Below are 23,862 nucleotides of genomic sequence, written 5' to 3'. Positions count from 1 at the left end.
TGCAAAATTATTCCCAAACTTTTATCTGTACAAAGAACATTTTCAGCATCCAAGGCTAAGCTTTCGTCGTGCAAATTACGTCAAGCAGAAGGAGAGAAATAGGAAGATAATTAGAAGCTCATCTAAGATGTTAAAGGACAGTATCTAATTAATCAAAAAAACTACAAAAGAGGTTAAAGAAATATTTAAAGCATTCAGTTCTTTCAAACACAATTATTTATAAAACGCTGACACTCCTTTAAATCTTGTTCGATGTTCAAAATTGATAGCAAAACACTCATATCTTTCGTATTACCCTATACATGATAGTTGGATCCAATTTTGATAAAATCGGTATATAATAAATAGTTAGAATTTAACAAAGCAAATTTAAAAAATACTAAATATTAAGACTAAGCAGAGGACGTTAATTTACACGAATTGTAATGAGAATAAATTCCCCTGGACCAGTGATCTAACCACGAACCTCCGCATCTGCTGCAATTTCCACGAGAAATAAGGAACCTGGATTGCGTAATGCTTTGCTTAGTGGCCCGGTAAGCCAAAGGTCCGTGGTTAGACTCTGGATCCAGCAGAAATTTTTTCTCATAGAAATTCATGTAAATTCCATCCCCGCCCACTGAGTAGGATCGATACATTCCACGCGGAACATAAATAATGAGTCATACGGTCCAAATTTTGGGTCTGTGAAAACTAAATACATGCGTATCAAAATAAAATACTGACGTAATTCTGCCCTTCTACTTTTGAACCCAGTTTCTTACAGATAATTTCTGCAACAATGCAAGTTCTTACAAAAACGACAAGTCTTCCTTTTTCGTGGATTTTATTAACTTGCTTCTTATGTATGTCTTTTTCATCGATGGAATCTTGTCTGATGAAATTGAATTTCCCAGGACTTCGGAGGCAGTACGAGCCATCTTTTTCGACAGTTACTATTTGCATTAATACCTCATCTTCCGGATAACAAATCTTTTATTCTCCCTAACCATAGCAGGTATCATCTGGCGCAAGGGTCAACTGAAATTCCTATCGATAAGGAAGTTTTCGGTAGCCTTTGAACTACTTTTATAAAATCAAATTTGAATGAATTAGTAAATTAATTTTAAATTCACACTTATATTCTATCTAAGAAGAAAAATAAAAAATAAACAAAATAGATAAATAACACTCTATTCCTAAAAACATTCTAAAATGCCCTAAAGATAAAAAAATAATTTTTTCATTACTCGGAGAAAAAAGCGTGGTTGCCAATCCTTACTCATCTATCAAAATCTTCTACACCCATTTGAACTCAATTGCAAGATTCCATAGAAGAAAAAGACAAATAGTAGGTATGCTAAGAAAATTTAAAAAAAAGTGATGAAAAGCTTATTTTTTTACTTTTTGGTGAATTTTATAGTTTTTGGAAAAGGCGTATTTTTTAATTTTTTATTTTATTCTTATCCACGGAAATAATTCACGTGAATATTGAAAGGAAAAAAAATAAAACAAATTGGAAAAATCGAAGTTTCTCAAAACCGGAAAGAAACGAAGGCGACCATAAATCGTCGATGATTTCACTGTTCTACAAAAAATATATCAGGATTAAAAATCGTAACCATTTTGATAAATTTGATAACGCATGAGGGAGAAGAACAAGATGGAACTGAACATGATCGAGGATAAAAGGAAGGACACTCGGAGCAGGAAAGACACGAGAAAGAAGAGGAAGGAGATCTGAAAGTCCGAAAAATCCATACGGGAGACCCAATTAGTCCAATTTGCGCAGACCACGGAATCAATTACGGCGGACATCCAAACGCATTCGACAAACTCTCCCACACACCCCAACCCCCATCTCCAAACAGAATCGCATATCTCTCCCTTTACACCCGAACGATTCTCACTCCATCGCCACCCGCTCGTAACTTCTCCTCACACCACACCACCGTCCTCCCCTTAACATCACCTGCAACCAACCCCTCCCCTCTCTTCCACACATGAACTGCCCGTCGAATGCTCCCATTTCGAATCCCCTTCCCATTTGATCTTTTCCCCTCCGCTCCCCCCCCACCCTCTTCCCAATCATTCCCCACAGCAACCCCCAACCCCACTCTCGACAGGATCCACACCCCTCTCTCACTACACTCCTCCTCGCTTCCTTTTCCACGGATCAACACTCCAGCCGTTAATTAAGGGGCGTTAATTAACATCAACACCGGCACCTCCGTGTTTGAGTTGACACGGGCCGTATAACGTGGTCGCACGCTGTTCGGAGCTGGTACAGCGAACGGCTGGGTACAGGGTGGCTACCGTACTGTGGGGAGATTGGGGGGAAGGGGAGGGGTAAGGGAATGCACAGACAGGGTGGGGTGGATTGGTGGGTGAGGAAAAGGGTCTGTCGTTGTCGCGCTCGCGAAAGGAGGTCGGCTCGGACCGCGGGAAATTTTTCAGACACGGAACGGGAAGGGATGTCGCAGGGAACGGGATGGGATCCAAAAAGCGAAACACAATCACGAGTTTCAAGTCCCTCATCTCCGTTCGCGAAACACTTCCCCGTTTGCAAAGCACTCCCATCCATTGCTACCGACTTTCATCAGCGCGGAGATGGGGGAGTAGCGCCATCAGGGGAAGTGAGAGGGCACATCGGCATTCTGGTGGTACAATTTCAACGCTAGATACGGTAAGATATATCAAGATATCGCGAATACATCATTTGATTGGTTGTTAGGGAAGGAAAAATTCGGCCATGTGCCTTTTCCGAATTAAGATGATCAAGGTTTGGTGTCGAAAAGAGGGAAGAGGAAACCGTATCATTTTAGAACTAGGAGTTAATTGCCAATTGTCTACATTAGAAAAAAATCACCTAGTATAAAATCACGGGCCATTAATTATATACATAGGCACTGATTAAGGAAAGATAAAATATTCTTCCGGGCAATACATAATTTTTTATCATTTTCTGTTAAATTAATCGGAGCCTTGTACTTAATGCGTCTAAATTAGCGATACAATTCCCCCAAAGCACACATACCATTTTCATCTTCATTCTTATGAATCACAATATGACACAATGAAGGTGAGAAGTTTTCTGCCCTTCCATTGTAAGCAGCAATGATGGCGTTTCAGGAAACGTGAAAATCTCATATTACGCCTTTATCGCGGTCTGTATGCAAGTGAGATCACAGTTGAACTCAACATACTAGTAAAATTAATATTATGAGATAAGGATATCATAATAATAATAAGACAAAAGTAAATATTCATCGCGAGAAAACGGGAACCGAATAACAGGAAGGGAATTGATGATTAGAGAATTGTGTACATGAATTACTAAAAAAAATGACTGTTTTGTGCTTTGTTAATGTTGCAAACCCGTTGTAAAGGCCGCAATGTGCAGTTTACGAGGAAGCGGGAAATAAATAAAGCACTGGGAAAGAACTTAGAATGGATTGTTGATTCAAGTGGTAGAGAAATTTTGGCATAAGAAATATTTGGAGTTGTATTAGGGAATATCTCCCAATTACAGGAATTAGTAATAAGGGGAGGCCAACAGAATAGAAACTGACATAGGAAGACATGCGAGGAGGTACCCGACATTGTAAGTGAGGAAAATAAGCTTTAGAGAGAGATCAATACGAGGGTTACCCAGGAAGTAATGCACCACAATTTTTTCTCATCCGACAACAATGATGTGAATGCTAAACGTCACATATGCATTACTTGAAGTTTCATGGGTGCACACACAAAATTTCTGGTTCCTACGATAGATAACATAGCTGCAGAGCCGTTTCAAAATGGCATCTGTAGGTGATGTGCGTTGAATTGCCGTTGCGTTGCCGTCATTGGATTTCTCACTGCAGAGAAATAAACTGTTGGGAATATTAATATTATAAAAACGTTTGTGCAAAGTATTTGCTGTCAATGAGAGTACAATTAATCGCTGGCTTGGAGGACGAGAACACCAGAAGGCGGTTCGGCGGTGTTCTAAGATTTGCAGCGATCGGGGACCAGAATTAGCATTAATATCAGCAGGGCAAACACGCTGTTGCTTCGCGATGGAGGAAGACTATAAAACCGGGACGGAGATAACGTGGAAAAATGGATTGTGCAGTTGAAACATCATTCATTCCTGTGCGTAATTCTTATTATGTGCAATGAATATGTTTCGAAGGAAAAAAATACGGTGCATTACTTTCTGGGTAACCTTCGTATTAGTCAGATCAGATGGATGGAAGATATATTACAGAATTAGGAGATTATAACGTTCATACGATATGGAAAATAATTGAAGTTCAAGAAGGGGGAAGATAGGAGAAAGTAATTGATGAATTAAATTAGGAAATATATTATTTAGTATTCAGAGCGATCAGATGAACGAAATTACTACCGGGTGAAGTAACTTGTCACAGCCTACATGGCAGACGTTAATATGAGGATTCAATTTCAATTTTCATCAAGTGATTTTTCCACCAACAATGTTAACAATGAAATCTCTTCCTTTACATTTGCAATATTAAGAGAAATTCTACAGTTTCACGGCTAGACAAAAAGGTAAACACACCGCAAAAATATTGTGCAGTGCACTCATTTGGTAAGAATATCGGTAGAGGGCACGTCACAAACGAAAGAGCATGGACCAGCGAGAATAAAAACCATAGTACGTGTTAATGGAATGCATTTAATACAGGAGACAAATTGAAATGCAACAATTTACTGCATATTTCACAATTTAAAATATTTCAGATTGAAATATCGATGGAAAACCTTTTAACAGTCACTATTGATACTAAGAGCGTTAGCATGAGACCAATACGGAATGTTGATTTCATGAGACTCCGATGAAAAAAATTAATAAATGTTGGATTTGTTTTGACTGATGCTACACACCCACTACCAATATTCCTACTCAATAAGCAAGTTTAGCTGTCATTGTGAGACCACGATAAGTGGTTGTTCACTGTTATATCACGATGATATATCATGATCTACAATATGTGGTGACATGTCACCAGCATTTACCAACGAAGTACAACATTAAAAAGAGAAATGGTGATACTATCATAACAGAACTGCAAAGGCCCCGAGTATGAACAATATTGTTTTTATTTATTTTGCTATCAATAAAATTCAATAGCCAACAAAAAATATTAGAAGTAAAAAATCAAAAATACGTAAATAAAAGGAGCATGATTAAACTACTCGTGTCTCCAAGTTTCAAATAAAGATGATCAGAAAATGGCAAGTAATATTAAAGTTAATATTTTACATTTACAAAACTTTGCACGTTAACTAAATACATCCAATAAGCTAACAACATGGTAGTGTTATTTATGTTTTATACGGCGAATTTCAATCGCATCTACACTTTTAGCATGCATTTACCAAACGATGGGATATAAACGCCAACTCTGCGTTTTTAAATCGATCAATCAATCAAAAGAATGACAACATCGAAAACAGCCGATATCTCGTCTGCACATTTTTACGCGCATTTATATCACGAGTTAAAGGAGTTGGGTAGATAGACAAAGACCCTACAGCGACGATCAGTGCGTCAGAGGATAGGGTATCCGCTCCATCCACGAGGGAGTTGCGGAGAAGGGAAATATCGGATGCGTGGCGTTGGGTGGGGCAAATGATAGTGGGTAGTGCTTCGCCAGAGATCGGAGAATGGGGAGACGTGGTCCAGCGGACCGGCGAAATTCTTTTTTTATTCGCATATCCCCGATTCGCGAAATCGACAATCAAGATGACAAATTTACTCAATTGTCCTATCGCTAATCCAAATCAAATATGAATCTTCGGCAAACAAGAAGAGATTTTATTTGTGGAATGTTTTAATAAGATTTCCGAGTCGAGGGAATACGAGAGCGAATCGACTTCGCGACCGCGAGTCCCCAGTCACATCTTCCTCGTCATTAAGTAGCCGTCAATCGCCCGCGATGATTTACCTTTGGGCCGGAATGGAATTTTTCAATGTGTCCACCTTTGAAATTTTTTCTTTGTTCCTTCAATGTGGAGGCAAACTCTTTCCCTCACGGCGATAAAAATTTTAATTTAACGCGGTTCAATTGTAAAGCTACCAAAATACGTAATTCGCACACTCACCAAAAATATCCTCTCATTTTTATAACAACTAAAAAACCATTCCATGGCAATTTTTAGCGAATTGAAATAATAATTATGTAACAGTAAAACGAGTTGATATACCTCAATCCCGAGAATAGACAGTCTTTTCCATTTCACTTTAAATTTTACCAGCACCAAAAACTGCGCATGATAAAATCTAATGTATATAAAGCAATTGCGCGTTGAAACACGTATTTTGTTTATGCAATTAGGGTGATGAGAGATATCAGAGTCGATAATAATCAATTGCTCAAACTGAAATCAAAACCGTAGACAGAAAGAAAATGGCGCCACAGTAGACTCCAACAGAGAGAAAACCTAGACGTGCGTTTTTATTCCGGTTTTCGTATTAGAAAAGGTAATAAATTGGTTAGCGAGACTAAAAATCGTCCATAGCCGGTAGCATCTGTATAAAATCTGCAGTAAGTATTTTCTGACTTTATCTTGCGTAATGCCAACAGTAATGATAATCCAGAAATTCACGAAATGTGGGAATAGTTCATCTTTTCCTTGTTTACCCACCAGAAGATCAGAGGGACAATTAAAATATAGTAAACCAAGTTTTTAACTAACCTTATTGAAATAACTTTATGTAAGAATTGTTTTTGGAGATATCTATTTCGAATCGCACGCATACTTGAATTCTATGGACGATCTAAAATAAGATGAATTAATTATTAATTATAGTATTCTACCGGTTAAGACTCCGCAATGCATCCATCCATACCTTCTGTCTCCTCTGTATCTCATCTAAAAGCTAACTCTCCTTACCCACCATGTCCAGCACTTCGTCGTTTCTCTCCCGCTCCGTCCATTTCACCTTCTCCATTCTTCGCCATACCCACATCTCGAATGCCTCCAGTCTTCTCTCGTCCTCCTTCCTGAGTGTCCACGTTTCTGCATCGTAGAGAGCTACACTCCATATCAGTATCTTCACTAACCTATACTTTAAACTCTTATACAACGATCCTCTAATAATCTCCTTCCTGCTCACGAAAACCTCCTTTGCTTGCGCGATTCTCTTCCTGACGTCCTCACTAATGCATCCGTTTTCCTGTAATGTACTGCCTATATTGTTGAATTGCTCCACCTGCTCAAGTTTTTCCCCACCTACTTTTATCTTGACTCTCACATTCCTCGCTCGCGATGCTTTACAAAACCGCATGACCTAGGTCTTTTTATGGTTAATCCTCATCCCATACTCCACGCAACGATTCTCTAACGCATCCACTAGAGCTTGCAGTCCCCTCGCTGACTGACTATTGAGCGCCTGATCATCCGCGAACCTTACCGATTTAAACAACATTCCTCCCACTTTCACTCCAGCTTCCAACTCGTCCCACGCTTCTCTTACTATTTCCTCAGCGTATACGTTAAAAATTAGCAGCGATATTGGACAGCCTTGCCTCACTCCCCGGCCAATAGTTGCCCAGCTAGATTCTCCATCCGCAACCCTTACTTGCGCAGTCTGGGCCATACACTGATTACGTCTGAGTAACTTATCCCTCCAATCTACACCTGTTTTCTTTAGAATTTCCATTAACTTTACCCAATCCACTCAACCAAATACTTTTTCAAAATCCACGAAACTGGCATGCACGTCCTGGTTATATTCTAGGTTCTTCTCAAGCAGGGACCTCATTATCGCTATTGAATCACGAGTTGACTTCCCTTTTCTAAAAACAAACTGATCTTCGCCCAAATACTCGTTTGCCCTCGCCTCCATTCGTCTGTTCTATATCGTAAGCACCACTTCCGCCGCGTGCGATATTAGGCTAATAGTACTACAATCTTCGCATTCCTGTTCATCGTCGAGTGGCTCCATCATGACTCATTGCAGAATAGTTCGCGGCTGTTTCATACAAAAATTGGCATGCATGGAATGGAAAAGGGAAATGATAATGTACCGTTGATGTACCGTTGCGTGCCTCCCTTGATGCAACCAACCAAAATGGCTAGTGTTAGAACGTAGGTTTCCGCGGCGATGGTTTGATCTCTGCATTTCTTCAGGGTTTTCTTCCGCGTCAGCTTGTTTGTGGACAACAGTTTCGCTGGCTATCCTGCCAGCGTCTGTTGTCCACAAACAAGATGACGCGAAAGAAAACCCTGAAGAAATGCAGAGATCAAAATGACTAGGTTAAAAAAAAGTGACCAGATGAAAATTCCTTCCCTCTATTACTTACTTCTTTAGCATTGTCAACGTGAGTGTAAACTTAACTAGTAGATACCCGATAAGAACCAAAATATGGCTATAAATTAGAAATTTTGACCACGAAAAAAAAAGGTTTCCACCCAAATAAAAGCAGTATTAATTGAGCTTTTTGCATATTTATAGGATATGATTAGAGGTATTGGCAGGAAAAATTTCGTTTAAAGGTTCTCAGGTGTACAGTGTTTGCATCTCCTGGTTGGCAACTGTGCCAAAATGGAATCATCCCGGCTAACGGCGGTGATTTTCATTTCTCCCGTTCGGTTTTCGATTGGTACAGCATATATCATTTGTTAATTTCCAATTAACAGCATGCATTACAGCATAATGAACTGTTAAAATAGCTATATTCTGCATACAGGTGATGAGTTGAAAGTACTACAACGCCCCACAGGACGTCGGGTGACGACAGTTGACGCAGGCAAAAAGATTTCATAGAGTGGACTTCAACAACGCATATTTTGAGAGCAAACGAATTATGATGAAAAATGGGATGTTTTCCATAGTTATGTCTATTCACGTTTTACCAGTAGCTGCAACTTTCTAGACCTCGCTAGCGATCCTTCCTTAAGACAATGCCAATTTGAGTGATTTTATAGCTCGAAAACTTATTTTATAAAAATATTACATACATTGCTCAGTAAATCCTTGTCAAGAAAAACATTAACTGCATTCCGAAAGATATTTGATGAATATCGTAAATAAGACTTCCTACCGCCATGATTACACAGAAAAATCTAATAACAAAAGTTAAAGTTACGGTTGTCTTGGTGAATGATACCATCTGTGGCATACTAGCACAGAGCACTGTCGAGAAAAATATCTCTTTTAGTAATATCATCGATTGCTACCGTTGGCTTTACCATCGTATTACCAGAATACAATTAGAAAACGCAATTCACCAGAATTAAAAAGTTCACCTTTCGCATAGAATCAATTAAAGCTAACTATCAAAATTAACATAAATGTTCACCTGGCCGTCCATGTTGTGATGACTAACATTTTAAATACAAAAATAATGTTTATTTGGAGAAATCGTGCATTAAAAAAATGGTTTTTTTTTATTTTGCATATTTTCAATATCAATGTGTCAAATTTGAATGTCTAACGTACATTTTTCCATTTCTCAAATACGTTTTTCCATAAACTTTTAGGAACTTCACAACAATATATAATATGCTCACTAGCATTAACTGAAGGTAATGGCATAGTTATATATAATAACTCAAGAAATAATTCCATCATCATTCCACCAAGGATAGTTTATCCCAAGAGCTAAACACACGAAAGTTGTCATTACTTCGCCGGGGTGCAAATATTAGCACGAGCACCGAGGGGTAACCGTGAGGTTTCGGCGTTTCTGGGTTAGTAATTTCAGCTCTGTAGCGGAAGCAATGACTCTCTATTACACGCCCAGTTGTCACGCGTCAGATTATGGTGGACGGTAAACAATGACGTCCCCAAGTCGGGTCAAATGCAAACAATTAACAAGCGTTCCGTTTTGTGAAATACGCGGCACAAATAAGGGCGTGAGACGTATGTGGAGTCGGCCTATACAAATGACGGCCTCGGTACGGAAAGCTGCACTGCGAGGGATTTACGGGCTTAAAAAGGGTAAGCACACGCCCGGGGAGATTGCAACAAGTGACCTTTCGCGGTAAGAAGAGGGAGAGAGAGAGAACACGCACCAATGGGAGGGGCGTTGAGACAGGAATGGGATACTCCCAGCTTACGTAAGCAAGAACGGTCACAAGAAAATAAATGACCTCAGCACTTCTAAAAAGCGGTCGCAAATTCATAAATGTTGCATTATTTAGTCTTGAATAAGATTTTTTTTAAACATTCCAAAATGGACTTTAGCACGTTTAATAAGCCGTCGCTAGTTCATATAAAAGCCATTATTTAGCCTTAATTAATACAAAAACTACATTCAAAAAGGAACTTAGCACATCTAGTAAGCGGTCGCGAATAAATATAAGTGCTACTATTTAGCCTTGAATGCGCTAAAAAGAACATTCAAGTATTTCACAGTGAGATTTTTTTTAAATAAAACCAAATCAATAATATCAATTTTAAAAAATCAAATTTGAGTACCTGATACACATTTTTCTATTCCTCAAGCAACTTATTCCACACACTTTCAGGAACCCGACAATGTTATGATATGCTCATTAGCATGTATTAAGATGAGTAGTAAAATTTCACATTATTAAAATGAGAAGTTTTGAAATATAATTTCTCCCAGAAGAACCTCTGGGCTGGAATGGGTTAAATGCGTTGTTTTCGGGGTGTCCAAAAGAAATAAAGATAAACTTATATCGCTACCAATTTCACAATTATAAACTCTATTTTCCGGCTACACTCCCAAAAATTGCGATATTTTCCCGCGCATGCTAATCACCATTCCCATTTCCTAGCCCACCCGCCCAATTCCGACCATCTCTTCAATTTCCCACATTCGGCTGCGAGTCGCAAGCGCTCGTGCCCATTGCCTCCTCCTCCTCTCCCATCGCCTCCGCTCGCCACGGTCAGCGCACAGAGAGAGCCATTCGCACATGAAATTACGGCCCCGGACCCTATACGTCCCCGGTCCCACAACGCTCCTTGTCGCGAGAGCGCGTCTTCCCACGATTCCCACAACCCCCCCCCCCCCCCCGCGAATGTTTGTTTGAGCTTGTCGGCGATGCTTTCGGTTCCCTTGTTACCCTGTCCTGTCCCAAAGCTCGTGCTTATGGAGATGACGATCAGTGATAAAGAAAGACACGCAGCAGGGGAGGAAAAAACTGAGTGGAATAGGCTTATCACGTCCTACAATGCACCTCTTTCAATTAGTAGGAACATTTGTCTATAGCGAAACCTGATATTGCAGTACTTTAAGGAGGCATTAATATTTGAGATGGCCGCAAATATGTTATAAAATAAATATTAATATTCAGGAGGGGTCAGCAACCTTTTCATTACCAATTGCCGCATTTTCAAAGTATTATTGCGAAGTCATTAGCATAACTGGTCAACATTATTGGTCCTAATATTGGTTTGATGCAGCACTCCACTCCATTCTCCTATCGTATAATCTTTTAGATCCTACGTATTTCTTTTCTCTCACATTCTTCTTTACCTGTTCTGCATATTTTGTTCGAGGTCTTCCTTTTCCGTTCTTGCCATCTACTGGTCCCATGACGATTGTATTCATCAGGCCATAATGTCTCAAGATATGGCCTGTAAGGTTGTTCCGCCTTCTTGTCAACGTTTTCATCAGGCTTCTCTTCTCTCCTACTCTTCATAGGACTTCCTCATTACTAACCCGATCGATTCATTTGATTCCCATCATTCTTCTGTATCACCACATGTCTAAGGCCTCTACCCTAGATTTCTCCGCGGCTGCCATTGTACATGCGTTACTTCCGTAAAGGAGGATACTCCAAATGTAAGTTCTGGTAAACTTTTTCCTTACATCTATGCTCAAATTTCCCGCTGTAATTAGATCTTACTTTTGATGGAATTCTTCCTTCGCCTGGACCATTCTTATCATAATTTCTTTCGTGCTTCTCTCTTCGCTAGTTATGCTGCTTCTTTAATAAATGAATTTATTGCACCGTTAGGCGCAAAAGTGCACACTCCACATGTACAATTTAGGTACTTAACCTACTTTGAAAATGAGGGAGTTTTGAAAAAGAAAAAAGGGAGTCGGCAAAGATTAAAATATGTTTTTTTTTCCTTTTGACATTTGCTTTTTTTACTAGTATTACTCTTGCTCAAATGAAAGAGGTTCGTTAAAACATGAACTTCAATGAGCATATGACAATCGGAGATATTTTTTATAACGAGTAAGCAATACGTAAAAGATAAATTTGTTGAGGGTGCAATTCTAATGGTAAATAAAAAACGAGCACTTCCAGATTTGAAATGAAATGAAAGCTGTTTTAGGGGATCCCTGCATATATTTTCAGCGAAACCTTATACGTATCGCGGTGCATTAAAACCATGTAGTGTTTTTCAAAAGATAATACGCAAAAGGATGGAATTTTTTAAATGATGATGCAAATATTCAAAAGACTAACACTAAAATTATTTATTAGACTTATTTGTCCGGGATATCATCAATCACACCGTTCAAATCCTGGTCTGGCGCAATATATCTTACTCTATAAAGTTTTCGGTGAATGAATTTTTCCAATCAACTATGAGGTTCAGAGTGCTGTTAAAAAAGTAAACCAAAAACAGCGAGAAACATAATCATTTGGAGTGGCTTAACGAACCTCATTATTTGTCTCAAAAGTGCACTGAATGGGAACTAAAAAGTAACTTGATCCATTGTAATTTTATGGTATACCAAATAACTCTTTCGAGGAAACTCAATTTTATGTACACTTTTTATATGTGTTCACGTGATAAATAGCTAGCGAAGAAGTGAATTGCACTGGACAATATTAAAAGATGACTACACCAAATTTTTGATTTGAGGATATTCTTCGGTTTTTCGATAACATTTATCCACGATTTCAAATACACGAGTAATGTTTCTTTTATAATATTACTTGCATTTATTCTTTAACCTTTTCTTTAAAAAAACATTTCCTCAACGGATTGATAACGCAATAAATTTCGACTCCATACTAAGCAGCTTAATTTGCCCCGATGCAGAACGATACAGACTCTGAGAGACAGGGACATCAACCTCACGTCCGCGAAGATGAAAAACCTCGCGCTCGTAGGCACCGGAGCGTTCTCTCCACACACAAAACTCCCCACACCCTCATGCACTCCCACGGTGGTGGAGGGGAGAGAGAGCGACGCGCGTGTGTTTGCGATGGAGAAACAGAGACCTCTGTTGATTCGGTGGAGATTTGGGCAATTATAAAGACGAGCCGCCCGCACCCACCCACACTCCTACCCACAGACCACCAACACAACCACGGACGCACAAACACATATACGAACACTTCTGCCCGCACCTCAAAGAGCTTCCCAATGCAAACCCATCCCACTCTCAGGGCCGAAAGCCTTTCCCTACCATTTACATTAGGGATCTTCAAACATTTTTATTGCAAGGGCCAAAAATCGATTTCTCATCGTCCGGAGAGCCTCAATGCTCCACGTCACTTTACCACCACATCAATAAAACTGAAATAAATCATAATTTCAATGTGCAACAGTTTTTATTGGTTAAAAGTTCAATAAAGTTTAAAAAAGTTCAAAATGAGTTAGTAGGCTAAACTTAAAGTCAACTAACCTATTTGTAAGTTCTAATGCCGCCGTTACAGTCTCTTATTTTTCATGAAAAAAAAACGAAAATCTGAATCTATCTGTTCTATCTCTCTTATTTTAATTATATGATCTGATCCACTATGGTATGTTGGCGATCGTAAGATATGGCAAATTTCATCGGAAAATACACCGCTCGTACATCGGAAAATACACGTAGTATGTTTACTCTATTTTCCAGTGTACAGTGTGACAGAGATTCCCATCCGAGATTATCTAAGAGGTCAGTACCTTTAATAAGACTGTCGTAACGAATTTTCACGTACATGGCAGCTCTTCTCTGCACGCGTTCTAAGTCTGTTTTTAATCCTATTTTACTATCCCAAACACCGGCAGCGTATACAGCGAATACAGCGCATGTTAGTGAGCAACATTACAAGTCGACTGACCTATTTATAAGTTACAACGCTGCCATTATAATCTCTCATTCATCGTGGAAAAAACAACATTCTCAATCTATCCGTTATACTGTCAATCCCTCTTATCTTCCTTATTAGTTCTGCTCCCTGTGATTTATCGTTGAATAATTAATGGGCTGTAATGTTATGTATAGTTGCTATCATGGAACTAATTACAATATTTTGGAACATTGTGTATGATGTGTTTTTCTTTCCTTTTATGAACTTCGTATAATGGTCTTTTGTAGAATTGTTCTGTTATCGCTCACGAGTTCAGTGGCGCAGCGAGGGGGGTTTTGGGGGATAAACCCCCCCCCCCAGAGCTCAGAGAAATTTTAAGTTAAATCCATTTTACTGAGTTGGATAAGTAATACATATAAAATAGTGTTAGGATTATTCACATATCCCTCAGAAAAGCGTAAAACTCGCCATTTTGAACTATTATTCTTAATAATTTTCTGAAGGAGGGCACCCGCAACTCCTGCTTACCCTGGCGGGTATGCAATACCCCACACACCCAAGTATTATTTGCGCCTAAAACCCCCCCTAGCTTTAATTCTTGGCTGCGCCCCTGCACGAGTTAGTGAGTTTATTTCATGATATTGTTTTTCAATTTACTCCATGTTTATGTTTGCTCTTTGATTTTGGTAGAGTAAATTGTTTTTGTTCTTAGAGGACATAAGCCCTAGAGCAATAATAATCTTTCTTATTTTATTCATATGATCTGATCCACCGCAGTATGTTGGCGTTCGCCACCAGCGAAAGTCGGCGGGAATGGTTTGCGGCAGCAGTTGAGTAACATGGGGAGGGAATTGCGGGGCGGCAGTGGGATGAATGGACTCTATAGGGGACGGGGAGGCATGGGGAAAGGGTATGGGAAAGATGGGCTCGCTCACCGCGGGATGAAGATGGGGTGGAGGCGGAAGAGTCACCGAGGGTTTGGGACGGGAGGGGAGACGGGAGTGTGTTGGTCGAACGTTGACGCTGAGGGGGACAAATGCGAGGAGTCGGGAAATTAGTCCATTTCCCGGTAACAAACCGAATTATGGCGTTGGGATGCGTCCGGGGCAAAGAGAAGGGAGGAAGAGAAAGGTTAGGCCTCCGGTAAGGGTGTGGAGGGAACGCTGCGACCGACTGGATGGGGAGGGGTAGGCAGGAAGAGCGAATTGGGATTAAGCGTCAACCTGGAAAACCACCGCTGTAACACCGAACACAGCGTCCCGAACGATTCTGGTCTCATACTACACCCCCCCCTTCTCCCCTTTTATTCCTTCCTACACTACTCTGGCAAACTTCTCCCCTCACTCCCTCTTCACTAATACCGATACTGGACCCACGGGTCTTCCCCAAAACGCAGCTCGCTTACTTACCGCGCCGGAACGTGTCAGTCGACACAACGCAGAGAGATAAGAAGGAGGGGGTGTTGTTTTTTTCGGAATGCTGGGACATGCTCGTCCTGTGACCTCTGTCCCAACAGATATGACATGGTCAACTGTTTAGCAGAAAATGTTAGACGGTTAGCCCGATGATTTTCTCTCCTGAAACTCCAAAAAATCTTTAACCTTCACCATGAATCTTGAGCGTAGGGGTTACCTACAACAAAACATTACGATCTCCTTGCTTTATCGCCATTCTTTCACGGCTTACTGCAAAAATAGCAATAAGGAATTCAATTTGCTTCATTGATGTTTTCACTCCTATCACTCGGTGATATCACATTATCACCGAGACAGAATTAGGCCTAAGAGCAGCTACTTATAGAAAACTTGACAGCATTGGGAAGCATTGGAAGTCGGCATAAATAACGATATTGTACAAAAGGGAAATAATATTCGGCAAAGAACGTCGCTTATAGATTCCAAAATTCTCTTTTTGGCAGTAATAATTCAAGCAGCTGTAGTGATTTTCCACACTTTTACAATTCTCTCGACTGGTTTCAGTGCTTACACATCATGAGCTGTATAACCAAAGAGCAGCAAGTCTGGTATATATATTGAGGGTAGATGTAGGTGGGGATAAAATATAGAAGTAGGTATGGGGGGATTGAGGTTGGGCACTCATTTATGGAATATCTTTTCAGGGTCATCGGACAAGGTTTTCACGGGAGGAGGGACTCTCACCTTAAGGAAAGATGAGATCATCGTCGGTACTATCTCAATGGCCAGACATTCTCCAAAAAACTTGGAATACACTTCTATTTCAAAATTGTCATTGAAATCAGTTGAGAAAATTAATGGTGTGAGGAAAATTACTACAGCTGTTTGAATTACTACTATCTATGAACTCCCACAAAGTCAAATCGTCGACAATTAATCAATAGTAGATATGAGATGTATAAATAAGTAATTGGGATCGATAAAGAAGGCCACAAATAAGAATAAAATCAGGGGACAAGCTCGGGAAAGGGAACGATGAAGGACTGCAGTATATCTTGCTATTGTAGCACTACGAATGAGCATATCGCTAACACACAGGAGTTCGTAAGGAAGAATAGGAATCATTATTTTGCTGATGAACATGCAGCCTATAATTAAGCACCAGGTATCTATGCATAGTGACGTTAATTTCAAAGCGTTGGACCAAAAACAATTAAATAGCATAAAAAATACTAATTGCATTATTTTTTTAGTAAGTGGAAATAGTGAAATAAAATTCTGAAAAATATTTGTCCTCCCTTCTTCATATTAAGTCTTTATTCTTAATGTCGCATTAGTGAACAACTACTCACCACAATTTACTCTGTATTAAAATTTTCACTTAAATCTAAAATAAATAACGAAATCACAGGTAAAAACCTGTTATTGTATTGATTACGCCAAACTATCACTGATTATTGCTGGATCGAGTACACCCATCTCCATACGTTAATACTTCGGACTCTTTCATGTGTATTAGAGTGAATTGTGATCCAAATTTAAATAAAGCTATCGGATAGATTAAATATGTCACTGCTTCTTAACATTTCAAGTATCCAACACTAAACATAGGCATCTATACACGTTTGAATAACTGCAAGCAGGGGCGGATCGAGATTTTTTATGGGGGTAACATAAGCGCCTGACATGCAAACGATCTTCTCATAATTGAGATTAATAACAAAATATAATAATTTCTGTACGAATTACTCTCTTTATTTTAATGTCAAAGTTATATATATGAAATTAAATGACTGAGACTCCGTAATACACAAAACAAAGCGAACGAAATGATAACCGTATTAAAATTTTGTCTATTATTTAAGCATATGTGCCCCCGTGCCCCACCCCCCTAAATCCGTCTATGACAGCAAGCGTGGGATCGATAACACAGACTATGCAATGTCAAAAGGTAATTGAAAAAACTACAACGGAAAACACGCATAGCTTGTGAACATAGACTGCAGGAGGCATGGTCATCATTTGCGTCCTAACCAAGAACAATTCCTAATGTTTGCTAGATACAACTTCTTGGCAACTAGGGAACACTTCCATGAGGTTTTCATACCTTCCATGAGACCATGGACCTCTTGGAGGATCGCTTGCTCTAGATTTTTATATTCATTCACTGACAAAATGCAATGAATTCATTTCTAGAACATAAATATCCTCATTAGACTGCAAAGTTTTTACAACCCATTAATTTACCGACGTCGTTGGAAAATGATTTTAAGATAAAAGGAGGAAAATAGAAGACTAACTCCTCAGTAGTGAAATAAAATAATCGGAGATCCTTAAGTGAGGACATCAAACCCACATAATGCTATTGAAAACTTTAATTCTAAGATGGATATACAACCCTGGAGATGATAAAGAAAATGAATCGAGAAATTTATTAGTGTGACTTTAGTAAAGAGCTAAACGAAAATCATAGAATTATTCATTGAAGTATGTAAATAATTCGTAATGTTAATAATCAACATAAAATTATGATGATTAATGTACCTTGAAAGATCAAACATATTTGTCAAAGGAAAACTGAGGAAATTAACAACCAGATCTAAGGCAACAGATGAATGATAGCATAGAGTTTATATTGAGATCAATTAAAAAAATAATTAAGGTATTTATCTCTGCAATCGGGTCATCAATAAATATCCAGATAAACAAAACGATAAAAGTTCCCTACACAAACAAGCCATCGTCGCAAGAGAATAGTCACCGTTCACTCTACGTATTATTCAAAAAAGAAAATATGGATTATTTAGTATTTTGGAAATACAATAACACGCGTGCGATAAAACAATAAAATACATTCCCAAACGTCACCTAAATAATACCGTTGATTACCCAAGCGAGAACTGCCAAATCAAACTCGAATAATGCGTGACATGTTCATATATATATATATATCATCCCCCATTAATTAAAGCATCGATGAAAAAATAAATAGCTTTACACGAAAAATAGCCGCGGAATTCCGAAATAACTTCGAAAAAAGAAAAAAAACTCGTGAAATCGATATCGAAGCAATTAAGTCGAACGGAGGAAAAAAGAATTTGATTGAAATGATTCCCTGAGTGCGTTACAACGCGAATGATTAAACAAGAGGGGGCGTCAAATCTTCTCTACGTCATTGAATCAATGGCCGAGATTAAAACTTCCAATAAACGGGAAATGCTGAGGGATGGGGGTGCGGGAGAGGGTGTTTGCTGGTAACGCAAGGGGAGAAGGGGGTTGGTCGGTGTTGGGTAAAGGTGAGAGGTGGAGAGGAAGTAGGGTGTGAAGGCGGGGGTTGGACTTGTCATGCAGTGGAATTGGGCAGAGCGTCACTTGTTAGTTTATTGGATGGTTTGCGGGAGAGCGCTAAGCGTGGGAGTGGGTGTCGCAGGACAAGGGAGGAAACGAGGGGTTGGGGAGGGAGACTTTGAGAGGGGGTAGAACGTGGAAATTGGGCAGAGGGTGGCGGTCCTCGGGAAACGACAGAAGCCGCGGGGCGGACATGGGTTAAAGCGCTTTAACCGAAATATCTGGCTGAGCGGGTGGCGAATATGCGGTGACGATGTAACCCTGGCATTTGCGTAAAGGGTCCTGGCAAGGCAGGTCGCACCATGTCCAAAACGTGTAACCTCTCCTTGCATTCATTCCGGCAACGTTGACCGGTGAGCTTATGAGAGGTGGTGCGGCACGTAAATAATGTTAATGAGAAGTTCTTGATTATAATCAAAGCTTTGGCTCAGTAATTTAACGTTCAAAGCAATTTAGGTTGGCGAAAATTAAATTATCAATGAATGAAAACTTTCTTCAAACATAAAAAACCGCGAAAACATATAAACTCGATTTGTAGGGACTTAACTATTATTCTAGATACTGGAAATATTTAAGAGAAGTAAGAGATTTTTTTCATCTGGTAACAATTCTTATTCGAGTATTGCCATTAAAAATTGCTGTGAAACAACAGAGGCTCTTTCTGAGTTCTTAACTCCACAGTAATGTCAAGGTAATTTTTTCAAGTTCATAATTCGTTCAAGTAACGTAGTTCAGCTGCTGGTAAATTTAATTTAGGCATTTTTGAACGTCGAAGCACTCGCACAATTTCATGTCTCATGCTGTCAGCCTTGTCTGGAGGAAGTAGACGTATTGCAGCCTCTGCTCCTGCAATGATGTCTTCCGCTGGTAGGTATTTAGGCGCAATTGCAAAGTTCAACCCTTTTGAAAGAACTGAGACTGTCCCTTGGGCCAAATTCTTCTTCGATAGATTATAAACCGCACTTGGTAGTTCAGTCTGCGGCTTCTCCTGCCTCAATGCGAAATTTTCAAATTTGCGCTTCTGCTTGAGAGTGGTATCTTAGTGGTTAAAAGAAAAATGGATGGAAGCCTAGGCCATTCAGTGTACAGAAAGAAGACCCACACAGACAGGTATCTGAATTCAACATCGCATCACCACCCACAACAAAAGGCCTGCGTCATTAAAACGCTAACCCACCGAGCCAAAATCGTGTGTGATGCTGAGCATATCAGTGATGAAATGCAACACCTTATGTGGGCACTGAAAGGCAATGGTTATAGTGTCTCTTTCATTAAAAGAGCAATGAAAGAAAAACACCCTCCTCAAGATGACGGCCACAAGGGGAAGAAGCCACTTACATACGCTAAAATTCCATACATCTCCGGGGTCACCGATAGAATCGCCAGAATCCTCCATAAAGGCAACATTAAGACTCGCTTCTGCACCGTGAAGAAGATTCAGAATATCCTACCTTCACCGAAGGATAGCCATCCTCCCCTTCAATCTATGGGAGTGTATGAGGTTCCCTGCTGCTGCGGCTGAAGCTACGTGGGACAGAGCAAGCGTTCAATCTCCCAAAGGCTTAAGGAGAACGAAAGGGCGTTAAAATTACATCAGTGGGACGCATCAGCTGTTGCTGAACATTTTGCCTCCAGCCCTGGGCATAGAATAATGTTTGACGCTACACGGGTATTAGCGAAGACGGAAGAATACCATCCGCGTCTTATACGTGAATCCATCGAGATAGCGAAAAGACCTAATAACTTTAATAGGGAGGATGGGTATAACCTCAGCCGTATATGGAGAGGGTTCCTACCACAATATAATGACCAACGGCTATCGCCTAAAATTCAAATCCGGCACAACCATGGGTAGCGAAAAACAGATATAAGCTCGGGACGAGAATTAATTCCTTCCATTCTCTTGATAACGCTCCCAGTAGGAGGAGTGAAACGTCGAGTTAAAATGTTTTCTACACAGCAATACCCGAAAACCACCACCAACAATGTCAAGTTAATATAGGGTAAATTTTTCTGAACAAGGCTAATTGATTGCACTGATTTTGAATCCTACTGTGTAATACGTTCGCTGGTGAATAGAACTGGACAGAATAATATGGAAATGAATTACAGCAAAACAACGTCAGGCTTTACTTTCTTTTCTTTCCGTTTCGTAGAAATTATTATCCTCCTAAAACGAGCCATTCCAAGATAATTTGATTCACGACGAATACACCTTATATGTACCTCTTTCACCCCAAAATTCGCCTCATCTTAGAATAAACACACGAACTTCCTATTTGTTTACGCATACGCGTTGCTGATGCCTCAATAAGATAACAATGCATAATTTCAGAAGTTCCCAAATATGAAGTAATTTGAAGTCTTACCTCGAAGATGGTTGTGCAGTCGCCGAAAAGTGAGAATCTGGTTATTTTACTATCGGTGCAATAACATTATTTTCTCTGTAATGCACAATACCTTAGGTAGATACCATCATAAACATTCCAATACGATGGCTGAATTGATTCACCTACGCCAAATACTAGATTCTACGCATTTACCTTTCCTTAGATGCTTTATTCACTCCTTCAATTAAAATTTTTACACGCTGAGAGCCTAACTTACCTTTTTTCCATCATGAAATGACAAAACAAGCATCTTCTGTTTCCGACGAAAAACAAATCAGTAGTTGCATCCGAGGCAAGGCGCAATAGAGGCATAAGGGAGAAAGTGGACAATAGAAAGAGAGAGAGAGACTGAAAGAGAGCATAAAACTGACGTACAAAAGCAATAACATCGGAAAACGGACACAGCAACGTGTTAACCGAGATTTACTGACGTCCTCCAAATGAGATGACCAGGCACAACTGAGTATTCAATATCGTTGCCCGGAATTTGACCTACCGGCCGTTGCATGCCCATCTATTTGGTATACATCAGCCGTATTGGCATGCTCTCCATCCAACTCCAACTTTTACCGAACTCAGTGAAAAAATTCATCATGCATTTATTATTACATTCATAATATGCATTCATTATTTACCTCGGATATATCAGTAGCCAAAGTACAAGAATAAGTCAGAATCCTATTCTACTAGTCAAAATCCTAGGAATCGTTAATTCATCCCTCCATTCCTACCAGTCTCATCACAGCCATTTCCATTCCACGGCTATTGTATTTAATGCAATGGTCCACTAGGGTACCACGAGCATAATGAAATTCATGAAATAATGCGTGCATGGTGGTCTAGAGTCGAACCATTCGAAGTGTGCTGCAGCCGAAGAATGATGAAGATAAAATGGATCGACTGAATGAGAAATGAGAATGAAATGTAAACAGAAGACTTAATTTCCACACTTCAACGTATAACTGCACTACCGACCATGGTTTCGACACTATGTCCTTTTCAACGTGACATAAAGTGTCGAAAGCATGGTCGGTGGTGGAGTGATATATCAAAGGGTGGAAATTACGCTTTTTTTGTGTATATCATATCATGGATATATCGAGTTTACACCACGTCAAGCCTGAGGCGATTTCATACGAAAAATGAAGAGTTGATAAGGAGATTGGGAGAAAAGAGAAGACTTCTAAAAACCTCATTGAGAAGACGGGACAACTTAGACGGCCAAAACATCAGGTATGATGACTTCATGAGTACAATCGTGACAGGTGGACGAGGGACGGCCATGAATGAGTTACCTATGAAAGTTAACCCTTAACCAGTGACGTGAAATATTTGTTTCACTACCAGTGGCGTGCGGTCTAGGAGACCGCAATAAATCAAATATTCATGAAATGTTGCGACACCACTGCTTAAGTTTATGTTTCTTTATCTTCTAAACTATTCCAAACTTTATATTTTATTCGTTACCAATACGAATCAATTTTTAGGTAAACAAAAGGTAATTTAAAACAGGATCCAAAAACTGATATCAAACACACTTGAATTGTTGTTATCGTTTTTAGGCGTCAATATTTCGCCATTATTCAAAATAACGCCTTAAATGTCAAATAAAGATGGCTAACTAATAGAAAACAATTGAATTTATCTCGTTTATTCCTTTTCTTGACGTATTCTGCAGGCCTGACGTGAGGTCTCTCAGACCGCTAATCGAATTAATTTGTCAATTTAAAGAATTAAATAATTAAAACGTTTAATTTTAATGGTGTTATAACCTTACTATACAAAAATTTGAAGCTAAAGATGATTTTAGACACTTAAAAACAGCCAATTTTAAAATATTCATAATTTTAAAAACGCAGAGGTCTCTCAGACCACACGTCACCGGTTAAGGGTTAAGATATACGTCAGAGAGCCGCTAAGAGAGCCGCTTCAAACCGATATTAGGATTGTTGACTTATGATGATGATGACCAAGTGCACCATGCAGATTCATGACGACGCACAGAATTTTAACTCGGAAGGAAAATAAGAAAAAACGAAGTGAAGTGATATGCAGCGAGGCGACGAAGTGATAGTGAGGATTTACGAGTAGATGGTGTGGATAAAGGGGGACAAACAGGCTTTTCGGTGGCTTTAATGGTGTCAGGGGAGTGCAAGCAGAAAGGGACGAGTGCTCGACTGCATTCGGTCCTCGGACGGCAGCGGGGCGATCCGATTGACTTTTAACGGAGACGGAGTGAATCATTGGTCGAAGGGAAGGGCGTGGGGAGTGAAGAGAAATCGGGGAGGGTTACAGCAGGGAGGGTTCCCATTAAATAAGATCGTGTCGTAAGTTGAACGGAACAGAAATAAAAGGACTCCGCAGCGCACTCGAATTGGGATATTCTCTTTAGGAATACGATATTAAAAATTTGAAATTTTTAATATTTTGAACAGTATTAGCTGAAAAACTACGCTGCACTTTTCTATTACAAAAAATATTTTTAGAAACGACCACTTTTACGACTTAAAAGAATAATGATATTTATAATCCACAATTTTATTCTTCCATAAATATATGGTAAGGAGTGGGGAGAGAGGGGGTTAAGCGCATGAAGGCGCAGAGATATGCATGAGGAAAGCAATTAAATGCATGGGGCTGGTTAGCTTAAGCATAGGACTTGGTGGCTTGAACAGAAACATTTAGATTGGTAATCAATTTTTCGCCTATTCAAGCGGAAATGACTACATATAATGCTAAAGCTACAATAACGTATGGCACAA

Source organism: Ischnura elegans, chromosome 3 (genome assembly GCF_921293095.1).
Source record: "Ischnura elegans chromosome 3, ioIscEleg1.1, whole genome shotgun sequence".
Taxonomy (NCBI): Eukaryota; Metazoa; Arthropoda; class Insecta; order Odonata; family Coenagrionidae; genus Ischnura; species Ischnura elegans.
Note: the sequence above shows the minus strand (reverse complement) of the source record.